Here is a 21727-nt window from a genome sequence, read left to right as displayed (position 1 = left end):
CTCTAGTCCTGGGAAGATGAGAACAAATATCTACTCACCTCAGCTAGGGAACCAACGGCAGATCAAAGGATGGATCCCACCAAAGTCCAGTTTGGTGAACTGTAATTCTTGTGGGGTTTTCTTATGTCCCTTTTGTACCCAAATAACTGCATGGCATTTCTATACCCACTCTAGCCCATTCTGTCTCCCAAATAGATGACACAGAGACCTGGTGTTTTTATTAACAAGCTACAGACAAGAAGCTGGGCAGGTTCTGAGCTATTTGAACCTTGTAAGCCTACCTATTTCCCAACCTCGTGGTCTTTTACATTCAATCTGAGTTTTGCCCTGGCTCGATCTGGTCCACATGTGTCCTCATGAAGACTCCCATAGCGACTCCCTCATGGCACCTCCTCATTGTCTCTCCATACCTTCTACTACTCATGGTCCTTCTCTACTCTTGTCTCCTCTGGGACCCCCTGAGGAAGACCCACCCCATCTTTTCCACCAAGCCTATTGACCGATTGTCTCTTTTACTAACCAATCAGAGATAATGGAACACAATTTTTACATAACTCTGAGACCCAAGATGCTTGACGTCAACCATGCCATCTTCAGGTCTGCAACCAGACATCTGAACATAGAAATCAGGATCTGAATACATAGTGCATGAAAGCATCCTCCAATAGTTTTATTGGTATAATTTGCATAAATATGGGTAAAGGGTTACATACAAGAGCAGAAATTACTCAAAGACAGTTTTATTAGTGAAGTCCATGACAATCGCATGGGTGACAGCTCAACAGCTCATGAAAGCTGGAAACTTGGAGCCTACTACATAACCTATAGGCAGCTCAGTAGTCAAACAGTGTCCATTTCAGTCATCTCAGCTAGCCTGAGCCTGTCCTGGCAGCAAGGCTGGTCTACACTTCTTGCAAGAAGTTCAGCTAGTCTGAGACTGTCTCTTGTCAGTCTTTATTGCTATATTTGCTTGGAAAAGGTGGGGCCTAGTGACTATCATCAGTTTCAGTGACTTCCTGAAGCTATGGAGTTGTTTATTTCCTGAGCTTAATGAGATTCCCTGCAGAATGGAATATTTCACATACCCATAGACCAGAGGTCCCAAACCTATGCGTATTGACCCCTTTAGGGGTCAAATGGCCCTGTCACATGGTTGCATATCAGATATCCTGCATGTCAGATATTTACATTACAAGTCATAACAGTACCAAAATTAGTTTTGAAGTAGCAACAAAAATAATTTTATGATGGGGTCACTACAGCATGAGGAAATATGCTGTAGTGGTCACAGCATTAAGTGGTTGAGAACCACTGCCTTAGACCATCCTGTTGCTCCACCTCCCTTTATGTCTTAACAAAGCTTCTCTCCAATATGGAAGCATGTAATCTTGAAAGAAATTACTAAACAACAGTTATAGTCCATCATTGTGGAGAAGCCAACTCAGAAACTTGAAGCAACTCGTCATGTCCTAGTCAAGAACGAAGAGAAAAATGAATGCATTCACGCCTACAAGTGTTCAATCCCCTCTCTGCATTTATACAGTTCAGGATCTCCTGCCTAGGGGATAATGCCACCCACAGTGGGCAGGTCTTCTCAGCTCAATTAACATAATTGAGATAATCTGCCACAGATATGCTCATAGGCCAACATAATCTATACAATCCCTCATTGAGACTCTTCCTCGGTGACTCTAGGTTGTGCCAAATTGGCAGTTAAAACTAATCATCAGGGGACTGGATAGACGGCTCACTGGTTAAGAGCACTGACTGCTCTTCAAGTGGTCCTGCGTTCAATTTCCAGCAACCACATGGTAACTTAAAACCATCTGTCATGGGATCTGATGCCCTCTTCTGCTGTGTCTGAACACAGCTACAGTGTGCTCATATAAATAAAAGAAATAAATCTTTAAAAAAATAAAAAAAATTAATTATCAAGGCTGTTGAGGTGGCTTGAGAAGTAAAGGTGCTTGCTGCCAAGGTTATGACCTACATTCAATCCCCAGGACCCGTATGTCAGAAGGAGAGAACCAACTCCTGTAACCTGCACATGTATATTCTCTCTCTCTCTCTCTCTCTCTCTCTCTCTCTCTCTGTCTCTCTCCTCCCTCTGTCTCTCTATGCTATCTCTCAATTTTATCTCGATAAATTTTTAAAAGAACCTTTTTTGATTTCTTCATTTTTATTTGTATTTTGTGTGTACAATTATTTCCCCTGCATCTTTGTCTGGGCACCATCATGCATTCCTGATACCCACAGAGGTCAAAAGAAGGTATCAGATCTCATGGAATTGGAGTTATGGGTGGTTGTAAATCACTATGAGGATGCTGGGAACTGAACCCAGGTCCTCTGCAAGAGCAAAAAGTGCCTTTAACCACTGAGCCATCTCTCCAGTCCACTGGGAAAAAAATAAAAACAAAAAAAAAAACACAACAACAACATTTTTAAAACTTTGAGCATCTTTACCTTGGGGTATTACATGGCTTGGATCACTCAGCCCTTTGAACATGAATCGAATTACTACAGCTGGTAGCCACAGATATGCCCATAGCCCTGATGACTATGGCACTGAAGAATCTATACACTTGTGGCAGGCAATGCTCTATGAGTTCAAGGCCAGACTGGTCTACACAGTGAGCTCCAGGTGAGCCAAGGCTACATAGTAAGACCCTGCCTCATAAATAAAAATAAAAAAAAAAGAAAGAAAAGGGGAAAAAGAAAGAGAAAAGAGAAAAAAGAAGAAAAGAAATGTGCATGAACAAACATTTGCACCTCAGTTTCCTTAACAATCTTTCACCACTGTGAGACACCAATCTCCACTTTCAGTCTTCCACACACCAGTATAGCCTTAGGACACACACTAAGGAGGCCTGTTCTCTCCAGAGCATACCCAGGCATTTTCAGAATCAGGAAACAGGTTTTGATTTTCCTGGACTCCTTCCCAAGTCCATTTAAGCCTATTTTCTCAACTGAGTCACCGACTGCCATCCTTGAATAAACAAAGCTCAAAGGCAGAGCTGAACCTTAGTGGATGTCTTATTAAGTCTAACTTGCCTGTGCTGTGTTTTTCCATGTATAGCAAGGATACCCTTCATAATCGGACATTGTAGCACTCACCTATACTCTCAGCACATGGAAGGTTGCTGTAGGAGGATTGCTGCAAGTTTGAGGTCAGACTGGATTATGGGTAGTAAGGCCTTGTCCCAAGGGGGAAAAAAGCCAAGTGGTGGTGACACACACACCTTTAATCAGGAGGCAGAGGCAGAGAGATCTCTGAGTTCAAGGCCAGCCTGGTCTATAGAGAGTTTTAGGACAGCCAGGGCTACACAGAGAGACCTTGTCCTATAAAACCAAAGAGAGAGAGAGAGAGAGAGAGAGAGAGAGAGGGGGGGGAGGAGGAGGAGGAGGAGGAGGAGGAGGAGGAGGAGGAGGAGGAGGAGGAGGAGGAGAAGGAGAAGGAGAAGGAGAAGGAGAAGGAGAAGGAGAAGGAGAAGGAGAAGGAGAAGGAGAAGGAGAAGGAGAAGGAGAAGGAGAAGGAGAAGAAGAAGAAGAAGAAGAAGAAGAAGAAGAAGAAGAAGAAGAAGAAGAAGAAGAAGAAGAAGAAGAAGAAGAAGAAGCTTAAGGACCTGTACTGTCATCCTGGGCTGCTAGAGTATTTGTCTCATATGCACAAAGTCTTGGATTTCATCCAAGGACCACACAAAACTGGGTATGCTGGTGCACACCTGTAGTAATAAGCTGAAGGTTCAGAAGTTCAAGGGCATCCTTCGTTACATATCAACTTTGAGAACCACGTGGGTTACATGAAACATGAGAAGCAGGTGAAAGAGAGAGACAGAAACAGAGACAGAGACAAAGACAGAGTCAGCATAAGCAAGCTGGAACTGAGGGGAGATTGAAATATGACATCAGGCCATTTTGACAGGTGTGCGGGGTCCTGACAGGTGAGCAGAGGCAGGACCTCGGGAGACTACATTCTTGACAAATATCTTAGAGGAAGAGAGAGCCACAGATCCACTCAGAAGCCCAGATCAAACTTCCTGGGGGAGTCAGGTTTCACAGGAGGTATGAAGTATTCATGCAGCTTAAGAGTCAAAGTTAGATGGTTAGGTTGTTCCTAACCATCTGGGAATGAGATCATTGAGAAGGGAGAGTTACACAAGTCTGGCAAGAGAAAGAATGCCAAGTGGAGGAGGGGCAGTAGGCACACATTGGGAACACTTGGAAGACAAAAGTGTCCTAAGAACCAGATGCATCACCTCCTGCACTACTGTGCTAAGTACCATGAGCAAGACAGGCATGCTGGTGCAAAACTGTAGTCCCAAGACTTGGGGAATGGAGGCAAAAAGACTGGAGAGTTTAAGGGCAGCCAAAGGAAAAAGTAACACCCACAAATTCTTCTCTGGACAAAGCTAACTTCAAGTGCAACTGGAGAGTGCCCCAGCTTGGGAGGGCCTCCTTCAGTGGTGTGTGTGTGTGTGTGTGTGTGTGTGTGTGTGTGTGTGTGTGTCTTATGTGCAAAAGGGTTCTGCTTGCATATATATCTGTGCAAAATGTACGTGTGGCAGGAGCCATAATGGGACAAGCTAATAACTAGCAGGTGATCATCCTGAGATGGCCTGCTTTGGGTTATTATATAATCTGTGACAGGTTTGTGCTGATTCAGCAAGGCTGAAAGGGATTCATTTTAGGAAAGATTCCTGCTATTAATATACTTTTCCTGTTATTATTATACATATATAACAATCACTAGTAATAGCCTACCCCTTTGGAGCAGATCTCTGCAGATCTACAAAGATGTACTGTCTTGTAGTGATGCCATATAGACATATAGATGAATTCTTAGGTCTTAATGATGATAAGAATTCCTAAATTATATCAGTGATTATTGGGCTCTTTTATAACGGGACTGCTATTAGGTCCCTTTCTGATAGTCAAAACTGCAATGAGAACTCTGCCGGTCTCTCAAGTCACCAGTTAATTGCTCTTAGATAGTAACCAGACTTTCTCCTACTCAGAGCACATTCCAAAAGGTTGTAAAACAATTAACCAAAGGTCATAAAAGGGAACTAAGGATTTATTATAGGTGCTAGGACAGAAGATAAAATATTGACTGGGATTATCCACACAAAACTTCACTAATAACTTAGTTATGGTTTTAAACCTTCAGTGAACCTGTGGAGCTAGACAGGTGATGGATGTTTACCCAGATAATTAATCCTAATGGATATGCATGTAAACATTCTCTGTTGTAAACTTCTATTTCAATTTATGATTTGATTTTTGTGTGACCTTGTGATGAATTTTGTAACATGATCATTTATTCTGAAAGATGTTTAAGTGCTGAGGACGAGGAGAAGAGTCAGAACTGAGCTGAGAAGAACTGAGCTGGGGAGAAATGAATGTGAGAGGGAACTGAGCTGAGTTTTTAGACAGAACACTTTTTAGGCAGAACTGAACTCAAGGAGAACTTCGAAGTATAGGCATAGCTTTGGGAGAAAAGACATTGAGAATAAGAACATCATAGTAACTTCACAGCAGGAGAAGAGAGCAAGATTAGAAGGAGAATACAGCGTGGAATAACTTAGAAACTATAGGTAACACAAAAAACCTAAGACAGCAATGTGCAGAATGCAGAGGGAAAGAAGACAAAAGAAGCTGCAAAGGGCAGAAGGAGCAGGCAACTTCTTCTTACCAGAACACATAAGAAAGGACCAGAACAGGTCCTTTCTTAATACAAAGCAGGCTTAGTCTTATTAAAAAGAAAATAGCTTTTTCTATTACAAATATTGGTTTAATTCATTTAGCATTAAAAGGGTAGAAGCTTTTTCTTTCTCTATTCAATAAAGATTGGAGCTCATTTTTTATCTTGAATGAGTGAATTCTTTCTGCACAGGTGCTTGGTCTTTTGCTCCATATGCATATGTAAGTATGGATGTGTCTGTAAGTAATTGTGAGGATGTATCATGTGTGTGTAAGTATGTAACTGTGAGCCGGGCAGTGGTGGCGCATGCCTTTAATCCCAGCACTTGGGAGGCAGAGGCAGAGGCAGAGGCAGGTGGATTTCTGAGTTCGAGGCCAGCCTGGTCTACCGAGTGAGTTCCAGGACAGCCAAGGCTATACAGAGAAACCCTGTCTCGAAAAACCAAAAAAAAAAAAAAAAAAAAAAAGTATGTAACTGTGAGAATGTATCATGTGTGTGTAAGTATGTAACTGTGAGAATGTATGCATGTGTGTTTGTAAGTATGTAATTGAGAATGCATGTAAGCTGGGCCCAACTGGTTTGAGTGGAAGTTCATAATGAGCATGCTTGAATCACGAATCTGTATATGAACTTATGTGAATTTATGCATATTTGCCTGGGTAAAAGTTTTTCCTTCTGCAAGTGTTATTCTCTTCTTCTGGTTCAATAGAAGTTTATTGTTCCAAACTTCCCCCTAGCCGGACAAGCAAGAGGCATCTGGACAAAAGAGAAAAGGCTCTAGCAATTAATCCTTTACTTACTCTCCTGCTGTTTTAGGATGAGGTGCTAAGTGCCAGAGATTCCAGTCTCCAGCCTCAGAGGAACAGAGAAGGCAGGTCAGCTACAGTAGCATAGTAACTTAGACTTAGATAAGTAAACTTTTTATTATACAGCAACCCTAAATATCTCGTAAGACAAAGTCTTACCCTCCACCAACGCTCTTCCCCCTCCACTGCCTCAAGAAGAACCCCCACTCTGGGGCTGGCCCCCAGCATACATGCAGGGCAATGATCCCCAAATACTAGAGATGCAGATAGCTGTTAGCTGCCATGTGGGTGCTAGGAATCGAACCTGGGTCCCCGAAAGAGAAACCAGTACTCTCAGTGGCGGAACCATCACTCCAGCCCAGTGGTTCTCAACCTGTGGGTCAAGACCCCTTTGGGGTCTAATAGCCCTTTCACAGGAGTCGTATATCAGATATCCTGCATTCCAAATGTTTACCATATGCTTTTCAACAGTAGCAGAATTACAGTTGTGCAGTAGCAACAAAATAACTCTATGGTTGGGGGTCACCACAACATGAGGAACTGTATTTTTAAAGAGTCAAAGCATGAGGAATGTTGAAAACCACTAGTCCAGTCCTATCCCCCTTTGGTGATTTATTTTTTGTTTGTTTGTTTGTTTGTTTTTCGAGACAGGGTTTCTCTGTGTAGCCCTAGGTATCCTAGAACTAGTTCTGTAAATCAGGCTGACCTTGAACTCACAGAGATCCGTCTGCTTCTGCCTCCAGAGCGCTGGGATTAAAAGTGAGTGCAACCACCATGCAGCTAACCCCTAACACCCTTGGTCTGGCCTTGACTCTCTCTAGAGTCTATCTGGAACAGTGGTCAAGATGTAGTGTACGAGAGAAGAATCTCGTTTCAATGTTTAAAAAAAAAAGAGAAAAATAAGAAGATCTGACAGAAAGAGAAATGGACCCAGTGGTCGGAACTAAAGAGCTATAACTGTACTTTCTCCCATATTTCCTGTGGTGGTTAATATTGTTGATTTGACTGACAGGATCTAGAAATCATTTAAGATACTTTGAACTTGTCTGTGAAAGATTACCCAGACTATGTAAATTGTGATGGAAAGGCCCACCCTAAATGTGGGCAGTGCTACCTTATGTCCCAGACTGACAAGGCAAGCGAAGCACCAGCATTCCTCCCTCCCCTCCCCTCCCCTTCCCCTAACCCACCTTTTCCTCCCCACCCCTGTCCCGACCCCTCCCCATCTGCTTTTTGATCGCGGATGCAAGAGGACCAGCTGCTTCAAGCTCCTGCTGCCACGTCTTCCCACCAAACTGTACCTTCCAAACTGAACCCAAATAAACCCTTCTTTCCGTCAGTTGGTTTTTGCCAGGAAGTTTTCACAACAACAACTAGAAAAGTAACTGATACATCCCCGTTGGGAGACAAGTCCTTCTACCCCAGGATGTTCCTAAATGCAAATAACGAATACCTCAGGCAGTCTCATCAGACACCTCTTCAAGCCTCAAACACGTTTTTTGGGAAAGATGGTTCTTAGAAGTTCAACTGCAGTTTCAGATTATTACCACTAGGTGGCAATATGGGTCCTGCCGTGGATTCCCAAAGATTTAACAGGTTTCTAATAGGCTGAAAATATTTAAAATATCTATCTGGCGATTTCTTTTCCTTGTCGTTCTTTCTATCAGCAAGTGTTTCTTTTAACCTATGACTCTTTGCGTTTAACTAGGGTTGATTGAGCATGAGTGTGGACTTGTGTGACAAAACTATTCCTGGGGAGACCAAACATAATGTCTATTTATTTAGCTCAGATTGGGAACCCGCGTCAGATCAAAGTACAAATACCACCAAAGTCCAACTTGGTGAACCAGTGAGTTTTACTAGGGTTACTTACAGGAATATGGGTGGGGATTCTTCCTGGAGCAGAAATGACTCAAAGACAGCTGCATCACCAAAGCCCACCCAAGCACAGCTCACAAAAGCTGAGGGCCTGGAGCTCACTGCCCAGCCTTCAGGGAGCTCAAATTGAAGTGTCCTTTCCAGGTGCCTCATTGACATAAACCTCTTCCAGACAGCTCGGCTCAGAGTCTTCTTTACACCTTTGATTGCCTGAGAATCTTCTTTGGAGCTCGGCTTCACTTCTCTGGAAGGGACTCTCAGCTTTGATCACTTGCTCTGGCAAAGGGGGTCCGGGGGAAATATTAGTGCATCTGGTCAGTTCAAGGACTTCCAGGGCTAGATTGAGTTGTTTAAATTCCCTGCGCTAAGAGCTTCCCTATAGAGTGGAATGTTTCCGTTTCGAAAGAAACTGTACACAACAGGGCTTATTTACTAGAGCAAGAAGCAATTACCTTCAGTGAACCAGGGGGATGAAAGTTGACCCAAGCAACACTACTTTAAAGTAACCATATGGAGAAACGCTGTTTAAAGTGCAGTGAGGCTGGGGGGCTCCTTGGTTGAAAGCCTACCTAGATATGAGGCTCTGGGGATCTGGGAAGCTGGCCAGGGAGCCTGGGCACAATCTGGGTCCTAGAATCTACTTCTAGGTCAGAAAAGGTAAAAGCACAAAGGGGAAGAGGAAGAAAGAAGATAGGGCAGCACGTTCCCTCTGCTTCTGGCGGTGGCCATGGTGGTGGTGCAGCAGTAGCAGTAGTGGTTTGAGTTAGCTTAGGTCTTGGGTTTATTTGGGGTTTTTTTTTTGGGGGGGGGGGGGTTCGGTTTTTCAAGACAGGGTTTCTCTCTGTGTAGCCCTGGCTGTCCTGGAACTCACTCTGTAGACCAGGCTGGCCTCAAACTTAGAAAATCCTCCTGCCTCTGCCTCCCAAGTGCTGGGATTAAAGGCGTGCGCCACCACCGCCTGGCTTTTTTTGTTTGTTTTGTTTTGTTTTGTTTTGTTTTGTTTTTGTTTTGTTTTTTCAGATTTTTTTATTAAAGGTGACTTTTTGATCTTGTTTTGGGAAGTTTTTTACTATTGTTTTGAGGGTGGTGGTTGTTGTTGTTTGGGTTTGGGGGGTATCTTTGAGACAGGCTCTATAAAATCCAGGCTGGCCTCTAAGTCACAATGTAGCCAAGGATGACCTTGAACTTGAGGTCCTCCTACCACCTCCACCTCCCAAATCCTGGGATTATGGGTGATCAGTCATCGGCTTTCAGGTACTCTATACATGATTGCAAACTACAGTCACAATGCTTCCGAGTTTCCTCATCACATCTAACACGTCACACTTTTGGACCGACAACTTCCCGTGCTCAACAGCTAATCATGAGCAGGTGAGACTCAAGAGGGCCTTGCAGGGCACGTTGCTTTCTGTTAGAATGGGATTAACTTTCCAGTTTATTAGCCATGCATGATACATGTGAAAATATCTTTTTCTGAAAATCCTTCTTTTCTTTAGATGCTGAACTTTTGCTGGACCTTGCAAAAGTTAATAATATGCCTTTGGATCATTCAAAACAATATACTTAGCGTGCTGTCTTACTGTGTATTCAGCCTGTTTAACTTGTCTTTAAGAGAACAAACTTACACTTCCCATGTAATCAGCTTTTACGACCTAAGCTAAATGCATAACTTCAGTCTTAAATTATGTACTCTCCCATGTCCCTGACCCAGAATGATGACGATGGGGGTGAAAAATCATTTGCTGAAAGCAACTTTAAACAAAATAAATACCCCATAAGTGTTTAAAGCAACACGTGGATGTAAAAAAAAAAAAACAAAAAACAATTGTTTGCAGTTTGAGTGCTATTCTGCAACAGCAGGGAGTCGTACAGTAATTTCTTACTGTGTAAAAAGACTGAAAGTCCTCACTCCTTTCCCATAGTGTGTAGCAAAGTTCTTTGATAGAGACAGACAGACTTCAGACACACGCAACAGGCCTCAGACCACAAGCTGCAAACAGATGGCAGGCATAGAGACAAAAGCAGAGAATTCAAATTGGGGCTTGCTCTTGGTCTATACTAATCAAAGAAGTCTCTCTATTCTCTTTTGTTTGTTTTGTTTTTTGTTTTTTTGAGACAGGGTTTCTCTGTGTAGCCCTGGCTGTCCTGGAACTCACTCTGTAGACCAGGTTGGCTTTGAACTCAGAAATCTGCCTGCCTCTGCCTCCCATGTGCTGGGATTAAAGGCGTGCGCCACCACTGCCCGGCTTTGTTTTGTTGTTTTTTGAGACAGAGTTTTTCTGTGTAACCTGGGAACTCAATTTATCGACCAGGCTGGACTTGAACTCACAGAAACCCACCTGTTTCTGCCTCCTAAGTGCTGGGATTAAAGGCATGTGCCACCACCACCTCTCTATTCTTCTTGTTGTTGTTGTTAAAACTTGTTTGTTTATATAAGTACACTGTAGTTGTCTTCAAATACACCAGAAGAGGGCATCAGATCCCATCACAGATAGTTATGAGCCACCATGTGGTTACTGGGAATTGAACTCAGGACCTCTGGAAGATCAGTCAGTGCTCTTAACCGCTGAGCCATCTCTCCAGCCTAAGACTCTCTATTCTTAATACAATACTAATGTAGGTATACATACTGTAATCCACGCTCTCAAGAGGCAGGAGAAAGATTGTGAGCTGAAGGCCAGCCTAAACTATATAGTAAATTCCAGGGTACCTTGGCCTGCATAAAAAAAAAAAATTGCATATATATATGCAAATATTTTTTACTTAGGGGTGTGTGTGTCTGTGTGTGTGTGTTAAGTCACATGTATACAGGTCCCTCTTGCCGAAAGAGGGTATCAGCTGCCCTAGAGCTGGAATCACAGGCATTTGTAAACTACTAATACCTATGGTTCCTAGGAATTGAACTCAAGTCCTTAGGAAGAACATTAAGTTCTCTTACCTAGAGTTCTCCAGCCCTGAGAACTTGTTTTTTAAAGCAACAGAAAAAAAAAAAAAAAATCAGTGCTGTGTAGCACTGATATAAGTTGTTGCCACAGTTCATGAGAGATTTTCACTGGTGCTTGCCCCATTAATGAACAGACAAGAATCTGTGTACACTTGCCAAAATAATATTTAAAAGCTCTTCTAATATTCTTTAACAGAAACCAGTTCTAGGACCGAAAGAGCATGGCTTAGTGAAATATAAGGCTGTGTGCGTGCGTGCGTGCGTGCGTGCGTGCGTGCGTGCGTGCGTGCGATGCGACTTTCATCGAGAACTGGGAGCATTGGGGCGGGCAGCAAGAAGCTGTGCGGCCACCACCAGGATGATTTGTGCAGGTTATTTGGGTAGAGCAACACCTGACTTTTAGAATGATGCCTGTATTTCATGAACTACACACCATGAGCAGCACTGGCTAACGTTACCGTTGCTATTGCTTTTAAATGATCAACGCTGCCTGTACCAGGCAGGAAGTCACCTGAGTCTTAGCATAAATTCCCTCCAAGAAAGGGCCGCTGTCTTGACTATGACATGAGCGCCACATTCTTCACTCTCTCCAACGTGTCTGTTCTAGCTACGTATAGATAAATAGAGTCACACACTTTTTGTCCTTTTCTGAGTGGCTTCTTTCATTTAGTGCAGTTGCCCTTCAGCCATGTTGTGTGAGGTGTCAGACTGCCCTTCCTTTTGCATTTTTTTTTTAAATTTTATGTGTGTGTATATGCGTGCACACACATGCACAAGCATGAGAGTGGAGGTGCTCAGAGTCCAGAAAACAGTGTCAGATGCCCAAGAACTGGAGTTAGAAGTGGTTGTAGGCCACCCAGGATGGGTGCTGGAAACAGAACTCAGATCCTTTAAAAGATCCTTTATAAGCTCTTAACCACTGAGCCATGTCCCAGCCCCATGTCCTTCCTTTTTGAAGGCTGACTGTGTGTCACCTTTTTTAAAAGCCATCTATCAGTCGTTGGACACATCACTTGGTGTCCTAGATTGCTTCTCTGATGGTGTGATAAAACATTGATCAAAGCAACTTGAGGAGAAAGGGGACCTTTTTGGTTCACAGCCCACCACTGAGGGAGTCAGGGTAGGAACTCAAGCAGAAATAGGAGCAGGGACCATGGAGGAGAGCCACTTACTGTCTGGTTTCCTCTAGATTACTTAGCTACCCTCCTTACATAGCCCAGGACACACCACACATACATACATGCATGCATACATGCATACACAGAGAGAGGGGGGAGAATAAATCCTGCTTTTAATTAAGCAATTGTGTCAATTAATTATATAACACAAACCCTCGGCGTGAACTGGTGAGATAACTCAGCTACTGAAGTGTTTGCTTTGAATTCATGCATGAATTCAGTCCCCCAAACCCACATTAAGAAAAGAAAAAAGCTGGATGGTCATGGCACAAGCCTTTAATCTCAGCACTTGAGAGGCAGTGGCGCGCTGTGAGTTTGAAACCATCCTGCTCTATAGAGTCAATTCCAGGACAGCCAAGACTACATAGAGAGGTCCTGTCTCAAAAGGAAAAAAAACAAAAACAAAAAACAAAAAAGAAAGAAAAGAGGAAGAAAAGAAAAAAGCTAAGCATGGTGGCACATGCTTGTAATTGCAATGCTGGAAAGAAGACGACAGGAGGGACTTGAGGCTTCTGGAGAGACAGTTCGGCCTACTGGGTAACTTCCAAGCCAAGGATAGACTGTTTCAAAACAAAAAATAAGACAGACGACATCTGAAAAATGACACCAGGGACTGTTCTGGTCACATGCACACACATGACCTTCCAGGCCTGAAGAAAGCACACCTATGATCCCAGCACTCAGGACTGACTCCAAGGCAAGACAGTTGTGAGTCCAATGTCAGTTTGGGCTAGAGAAAGATGGATGGAGAAAGAAGGACTGATATGTTCATGCTTAGGTACAGAGAAAGCTGAGCACTAGGGCTGTGGGGTGTTAAGAAACAACAGTCTCCATTCTCTAACACCCATTCACCCCTCATTCCTATAGGAGATAAAATTCTGCAGGCAGTAGGTACAGCTGACCTCTCTTAGAAATCTGACAGGATTGGCAGACTCCGCCCTTCACACATCTCTCCCATCACCAGGCCACCTCACCATCTCCCTGTGCAGCTCTCTGCCTAGGCAGGAAGGCTCTGCTTGGACAGTTAAAAAAGATTCTTTGTAAAATGTTTGGAAGAGAAAGAAGGAGAGCCTGGGCCTGGCTGTTACTGAACCCTGTGGCCCACTCTGTTTACACAAGGAGAAAGGGAGCCAAGACAGATGACCCTGTTGCCAGGGGCCCAAGATTAAATAAGTCACCAAAGCCAAGATCCCAGAGCCTCACCCTCCTTGTTTGCAGGCTACACCACACAGAAGTGGGGCAGGAGAACCTCTGGGTGTAGGGAGGCCTGTTTACTCTGCAGGGTGAGGGATGTTTGCACAAGGAGGGAGCTAGCAGCGACCATCTGGCTGTTCTCTGCCTGAGCACCAAGCATTTGCAGGCAGGCCAGGAACCTCCTGTCTTTCTAAGGCCCTGGAGAGACAGCACGCCCTCCAAGTGTCCCTCTCTTCCTTGACAGTTTTGAAGAAAATGTTATGACATAGCTGTTGCTAAAATTTCTTCCCTGGGTGGTGGTGGGATGGACAACATCCACCACTTCCTCCAAGATCCCAATGACAAACTGAAGCTCCACTCTGCTGAAGCTCACCTCAGGGTGAATTTAGAGTTTATTTGGCTTACTCACAGAGCGTGAGTGAGGGGCTGCAGGCAGGGGCATGGGTGACCCCAAAGCAGCCATAGTCTTTTCCCTGAATGAATAATGACTTCTTTGGCAGTATAGATGGAGCCTTGTTCCTCTAGACTGCCCAGCTCATATACTCTAGCCTTCCCAGAGACATCCTTTGCCCCGCACAATCCAATCCATGTACAATTAGGGCAAATTTCCGTACAAATGGCTGGAAGGGATGACTAGATAGTCAAGTGAGGATTCAATCACTCACTCATATACACACACACACACACACACACACACACACACACACACACCTCTAAGGAAACATCAACCACAGTGAGCAAGCTCACATACCATCTTTTACAAGAAGACAAAGCTGGTCTTAGGGAGATCCAACAGTTGGGCTCCAAGAACAGTGTTATAGAACACGGCTGCTTTTGTGTTTTTCCTCTCTAATTCTTACTAAGAGGTATGGATCTTTAAGATGTGCAGGATGTCTTGCCCACTTTGTGCTCACAGAATGGGGACTAGGGAGATGGCTCAGTGGGTCAATCACTTGCCTTGCAAATGTGAAGACTTGAGTTGGAATCCTCAGAACCCATGTAAGATGTCTAGAAGCCCCAGAAGTTCAAAGGTCAGCTATGCCAGTGTATGTAGCATCGATGAGATCCTATCTCAAACAAGGGAGGGGGGGAGGATTGACACCCAAGCTTGTCCTCTGACTTTGACACACAAACCCACATTCCACACACCACAGTATGTGTGTGTGATGCCAGGCATGGTAGTACAGGCCTATAATCCTAGCACTTGAGAGGTGGAGGCAGGAGGATCAGAAATTCAAAGGCATCCTTGGCTGCATAGTGAACTCAGGGCGAATCTGAGTTCCACGAGACCCTGTTACAAAAAGAGAAAAGATAGTGATAGGGTCTGACCGCAGTGGCACTGTGAGAACAAAATTTGAAAGCAGCATTGTAACAATAACAAAAATTCATGGTCAGCAAAGACCACCAACAATTTGTTAAATATAGTCATAATAAAAATATTAAGCCCCTGCAGGGACAGGGTGACCCAAATGAAAAGGCATGCTAACACGTGCCCAGACAAGCCCAAGTGAGTAATGGGCTATCTGGTGTTTACTTTTCTCTCCCCCTTTTCAAGAAGTCCAAGGTTTCATGGTCAAAAGTAACTAGTCATCCTGCCAGCTCACACGTAGCCGCTTCTGCAAGTTGCTGATGTTTGAAATATCTAATCATATGTAACCGTGCCAAATTTTCCAGCTCTCCCCAACCCCTACCCATAAATATCCCAAGTTTCCTGGGTTCTGGGTCGGAACCTCTATCTCCTGCGTGAGATATGTTCCGGCCCGAGTGCCCTCGTCATTAAACCTCCTCTGCAATTGCATCAAGAAGGTCTCTCGTGTGTCCTTGGGGCATGCAGGTCCGGACTTGGGTGAGGGTCCCCTTGCGGGGGTCTTTCAGCACGTGTGATCCCAGAACCCTGGAAAGGAAGGCAAGGACTTGGCCTACATACTGAGCTCAAGACCAGGCTGAACTACACAGCTAGACCCTGCCTCTAAAATACAAGTAAAATACAATATAAAAGGAAATCGTTGATGTGGGCTGGACTGGAGGTTAAGTTCAATGATACGGCACTCACCTAACATGCACAAGACATTGGTGTGGGCCCCAGTGTAGCTAGCAAAAAAGTGTAAAAGAAAAAGTAGGTGAATCTTTGTGAGTTTGAGGCCAGCTTGGTCTATATAGAGAGCTCTAGGTCAGCCAGAATATACAATGAGACTCCGTCTTTAAAAAAAACAATTAAAAAGTAAAGGGGAGGAAAGGAGAAAAAGAAGGTGTGGAAGAAGAAAAGGAAGAGGAGAAGAAGGGAGAAAGGGACACGGAGGGATGGTTGGCACTTATGAAGGAGCACTTTGCAATTACAAGCAATTACAACATCTGCAATTTTCGTGTGATTCTCATTACTGGGACACTATCATCTAAATCACGCCTTTCTACAGACCAGCAGCCGGGACTTGGAGAGGTCCATCCACTTGCATAAAACCACACAATCAGCAAGAGGCAAAGGCCGAGCGATGACTCTGCGTTTCAAGTCCTTTCCACCCTTCTCCGTTGGGTAGCAAAGCAAGCAGAAAGCCTGCTCTGCTGCATAACCAACTTGCAGATGGCTCCCTGGGGCCATTCTTATATTTCAGGGACATAGCAAAAGCCAAGGGGTTGATCTATGAGGAGAATGCAGACCGTCCATGGGTACCATTAATGGAGCACTCTCTGAAGGACAGATGTGCCTTGATACCCAAGAACCAAGTAGAACAGGAAGCATCCATCTCTCACCAGCTGGAATCCCAGAAATAAGGAAGGCAGCTTGTTAGGGAAACCCGGTGTAACAGTCACTGTTGCAGTGTTGTAACAAAATACCAGACAAAACAACTCAAGGGGGGGAAGATTTATTTTGGTTCCTAGTTTCAGAGGAAGAGGGGCCATGGTGGAAAAAAAAAATTGCAATATGAGCAAGTGTTTCCCAATGCACATTGAGAAACCCTTACTGCTATCAAACATTTGTGACCCTCACATTCACTCTACAATGAAGTCACGACCATTAATTAGCTGTGTAATGAACTACTCCACGGCTTAGAAATGTTCTGTGCTGATGGAGGGGCTCTCTCAACTCTAGCTTGACTCACACGTTTGTTCCTACACCATGGCCTCCCTCCCCTCCTCCATTTGGCAAGTGCCACCGGCAAAACTGATGGGGTGCTGCTATAAATGGTTAGCCTGTGACTTGAAGGCTCAAGGAGTAGAGGAGACGTTATAAGAATCACAATCAGCAGTAGTGGAAGTATTCCAGCTCCTGAGTGAGGAACAGCAGGACCAAAATCGCATGCCAACCTTAAGTTCCTATATAAGGATTTTATGCAAAGGGAAAAGGCAGAATTCCATGGGAACTTGGAAGAGTGCCACGGTGTCTTGGTTAGGGTCTCCACTGCTGTGAAGACACACCATGACCAAGGAAACTCTTATAAAACAACAACATTTAATTGAGGCTGGCTTACAGGCTCAGAGGTTCAGTCTATTATCACCAAGGCGGGAGCAAGGCAGCGTCCAGTAGGCATGGTTCTGGAGGGGCTGAGAGTTCTTCATCTTGTTCCAAAGGCAAACAGAAGACTATCTCCCATGTAGCTAAGAGGAGGGTCTCAAAGCCCACCCTGACAGTGACACATTTTCTCCAACAAGGCCACACCTCCTAACAGTGCCATTCCCTGGGCCAAGCATATTCAAAACACCACGAATAGTCTTCCTTTTTTATTTTTTGTCTTATGTTTATGTATGTTTCTATGTATGTCTGGGCACGTACGTGTGTGTGTGTGTGTGTGTGTGTGTGTGTGTGTGTGTGTGGTGTGTGTGTGTGTGTGTGTGTAGGCCAGAGAACTAGCTGAAATACCACAGGGAATTTAAGGTTAGCTTGAACAACATGAAACTCTGTAATTAAAAAAAAAAAAAAAAAAAAAAGAGTAACACTTCATGTCTCTATGATTACTGCAGATTAAACACAGATTTTTCCCCCATATAACTCATCTTAAATCCAAAACTCAACTAGCTCTGTGGAGAGACCTCTCAAGGAACTCATGGAGTAAGAAGTGACCGGATACTTGGGGAAACACAGCTGAGAATCATGGTGTTGACCACACAAGCCAGGAATACTTCCCTTTGGTAGTTCCTCCACCGGCACCTGCAACAGTGCCCTGTAGGAACTGGGGATTGTTTGAGTGCCAGCCAAACTCTCATCATTATCCCCCAGTGATTGTAAACCATTGTGTTTCATGGCTCTACACGATTGGGTGGAAGCCTCATGATGTCACAGCTGAGCCTCTTTGCCAACAGCTTCATAATCTCAGGGTTACCAACTATTTCCTGCAGGACCTTGCATATTTGTAGGACCAAGCAATTTATTCTCTTAGAGTCTATCCTGAGGAAACAGAAATGCCATTTAGAGTCATGTGCAATATGCCCGAACAACTAGAGCAGAGGATACCCCAAAAGCTGTTGACTGCCCGTGGGGTATGTTCTTCTAGCTGGGCTGCCTTGTCTGGCCTCAGTGGGAGAGGATGTGCCAAGCCTCACAGAGATTCCATGTGCCAGGAGTGGGGGGAAGTACCCAGGGAGGCCCACCTACTCAGAGGAAAAGGGGAGGGGGAGTTGGGGGAAGGATTGTGGGAGGGGGTGACTGGGAGGGGACAGTGAGTGGGATCTAAAGTGAATAGGTAATAATAATAATAATAATAATAATAATAATAATAATAATAATAATCGTGTGTAAACATGTTTTTACATGTTGCTTTGAAAAAAGCAGTATGAAATTATTTCACTTGGTAATCTACAGGATGATTGTTTCTTAAAATTTTTGTTTATTTTACTTATGTATGGGAGGGGTGCAGGCATTCCTATGCATGAGTGTCAAACTCAGAGGACAGCAGGAGTTGCTTCCTTCCTTTTACCATGGGTTCCTGGCATCAACTCAGGTCATCAGACTTAGCATCAAGTGCCTTTACCACGGAGCCATCTTAATGGCCCAGGAATGTGGTTTTTTCTTCCCATGTAGAAATAAGCTCTATTGTTTTCTTGAGCAGCTAGGAAGAGTAAGTGAGAATAATTATTGTGATAAAGGATACATATTGATATATTAATAAACTGTTGCAGTTAATTAACAATGAAATTCTTGGTTGATAATTATCTGTGGATAACCCATTAATTAAGTCAGAGCCCTCAGAGATATCCAGAAGTGAATTGCTGGTGGTGGTGGTGGTGGTGATGGTGGTGGTGGTGGTGGTGGTGGTGGTGGTGGTGGTGGTGATGGTGGTGGTGGTGGTGGTGGTGGTGGTGATGGTGGTGGTAGTGGTGGTGGTGGTGGTAATGGTGGTGGTGGTGGTGATGGTGGTGGTGGTGGTGGTGGTGGTGGTGGTGATGGTGGTGGTGGTAATGGTGGTGGTGGTGGTGATGGTGGTGGTGGTGGTGCTTCTGCTGGTGGTGGTGGTGATGGTGGTGGTGGTGGTGGTGGTGGTGCTGGTGGTGGTGGTGGTGGTGGTGGTGGTGGTGGTGGTGGTGGTGGTGGTGGTGATGGTGGTGCTGGTGGTGCTGGTGGTGGTGGTGGTAGTTAGTATTTGTTACTGGGAATTAAACCTTGGTGCTCAGTAACTGAACTACATCTCCAGCTGTTCTAATATACTTTTCTGTTGTGATAAAACAGTAACCACAAGAAACTTGTGAAGGAAACGGCTTATTTTACTGTACCTAAAGGAATAGGTAAGCAGGCGCTCACAGCAGGAGCTTGAAGCATAAACTGACAGAGGAACTGTGGGACTGTGAAAGGCAGCTTGGTTCTCAGTTGAGCTAAGGCTCGAAACCCCAGAAAACTTGAAGGAACAGTAGGCATTTCACCAGTTCCCGGGCACCAGGCCCCTGTCACAAGCCGCAACCCCTCATAGATTTGTAGCCATCAGTCACGTAAGGGCAATGCCCCAAGCCCCTCCACAGGTGGAAGATGTGACCTAGGTCACATAGGCTCAAGACAGATCTCCATTTTAATGAAGTACCCAAGGGTTGGAGGCTTAGCCTCCTTTCCTTTCCAGACCCTCCTCCCTGCAAAAGATATTTAACCTCAGGTCCACCCTGAGAAGTGGGGTATGATTTTACTCGTCCACTTTCCGCCATGACAGTAAATGCCTTAAAATCATGGACAGCCTCTTTTCACCAGGATCCGCTGTGGGGAGCCATGGAGAAGGTCTTCACCTATAGAGTCGCCTGTCTAATCTCCCATAGAAGACCTCTCTGTGCTCCCAGCCTCGGCCACCACCAAGCTAAGCTCAAGCCAACTGCTACCGACTAGCCAAGGAGCTCCTCCCTTTTCCCCGGGCTAGATCCAGCTCACGGGCCCTCAGCTCTTCCGTGGCATCCAGCGGTTCCTGGGTGCCCACGAGCCTGAAAACCAGACAGCCCGGGAATCCTTGCAGCCCTAAGGACCCCCAAGCCATCTCTGGCTGTCCCGCACCTCAGACTGTGGTTCCCCATCCCCAGAACAGTGTCCCTGGGCTCCCCTACAGCCCAACACCAGCCCAGCGACAGCTTGGGGTGAGCAGGTCAGCTTCCCACGTCCTGCCTCCCTGAGCAGCTGAGCCCTGTGGCGGAGCAGACATGGGACCCATAACCCTACAACACTACTTACTGGCTTGCCGAGCTAGCTTTCTTTTTATTTGTGAGTCTAGCCTTTAAGCCATCTCCCCAGTCCTCAACTACATTTCTTACATAGCTCAGACCCATCAGCCCAGAGACAGCACTATCCACAGTGGGCTAGCCTTCCACATCAATAAAAATAATGTCCCACAGACATTACCACAGGCCAATGTGATGGATGCAAGTTCCACAGGTGAGACTCCCTCTTCCCAGGTGACTCATGGCTGTGCCAAGTTGACAGCTGATGCTATGACAACAGCTCTCTCTTTTTTTTTTCCTAAGATTCATTTTAATTTTGTTACATGTATGCATGTATGTCTACATGTATGTATGGTATATGCATCTATGTATGGTATATGCACATGAGAACATAGGTGCCCAAAGAGGTCAGAAGAGGGCTTTGGCTCCCCTGGACCCGGAGTTACAGGTGTTTGTGACCTATTCAATGTGGATTCTAGGAACTGAACTCCAATCCTCTGCAAGAAGACTTAACTCTAAAGCCCCACCTCCTTTTTAGGTTTCCCAAGCTGCCCTTGAAGTCACTTTGAACTTAACAATCCTCCTGCCTCAGCAGTTTGAAGCAAGCCCCAGCAGGTAAACGTTAGTAATCCCCCAGACAGCAAAGCTGACAATGAAGATTAACCAACACGCAAACGATAGCCCAAAGAGTCAGAGAAAATGAGAACTCATTAACTCACATAACCAGAAAGGGCAAAGGTGACCTGTAACATAGAGGAAGGAGCAACCGGGTGTCACTGGCCCTACCTCTCTTTCTCTCTTGGTTAGCTTTATTTTCTCACTGCGGCTACATCTGCCTCCAGATGTGGAGGAAGGACACATCTTCAATTTCATGAACGAACAGCTATTCGACAAAACACAAGGCGACTCAGATTAATGGTGTCCAGTTTGAATGAAGAACTTACTTCAAGAGCAACTCCCATGACCAAAAAGGTAGAAATATAAGAAGAGCCCCTCCTTTCCAAACCCCATCTCCATGGTACAAGTAGAGAGACTCTCCTCAGTAGAAGGGGATTTGAATTTTAAAATCCACCTGCCTGGGGCCAGTAGGATGGCTCAGCAGATGAAAGTGTTTGCTACACAAGCCTAACAGTAACCCAAGTTCATTCCTGAAGCTTATCGTAGGATAGTCCTCTGGACATGACACACATGCCCCTGCATGTACATATTATGTACACACACCGCTATCATCACTATCTACGATAACAACAGTAATAAATAGTTAAAAAAACATTCTCCCTGCATTAGCTGGGTGGTGTTGACACATGCCTTTTAATCCAGCACGTGGGAAGCAGAGGCAGGTGGATCTCTGTGAGTTTGAAACAAGACCTGGTCTATAGAATGAGTTCCAGGACAGGCAGATCTG

Source organism: Arvicanthis niloticus, chromosome 24 (genome assembly GCF_011762505.2).
Source record: "Arvicanthis niloticus isolate mArvNil1 chromosome 24, mArvNil1.pat.X, whole genome shotgun sequence".
Lineage (NCBI taxonomy): Eukaryota > Metazoa > Chordata > Mammalia > Rodentia > Muridae > Arvicanthis > Arvicanthis niloticus.
Note: the sequence above shows the minus strand (reverse complement) of the source record.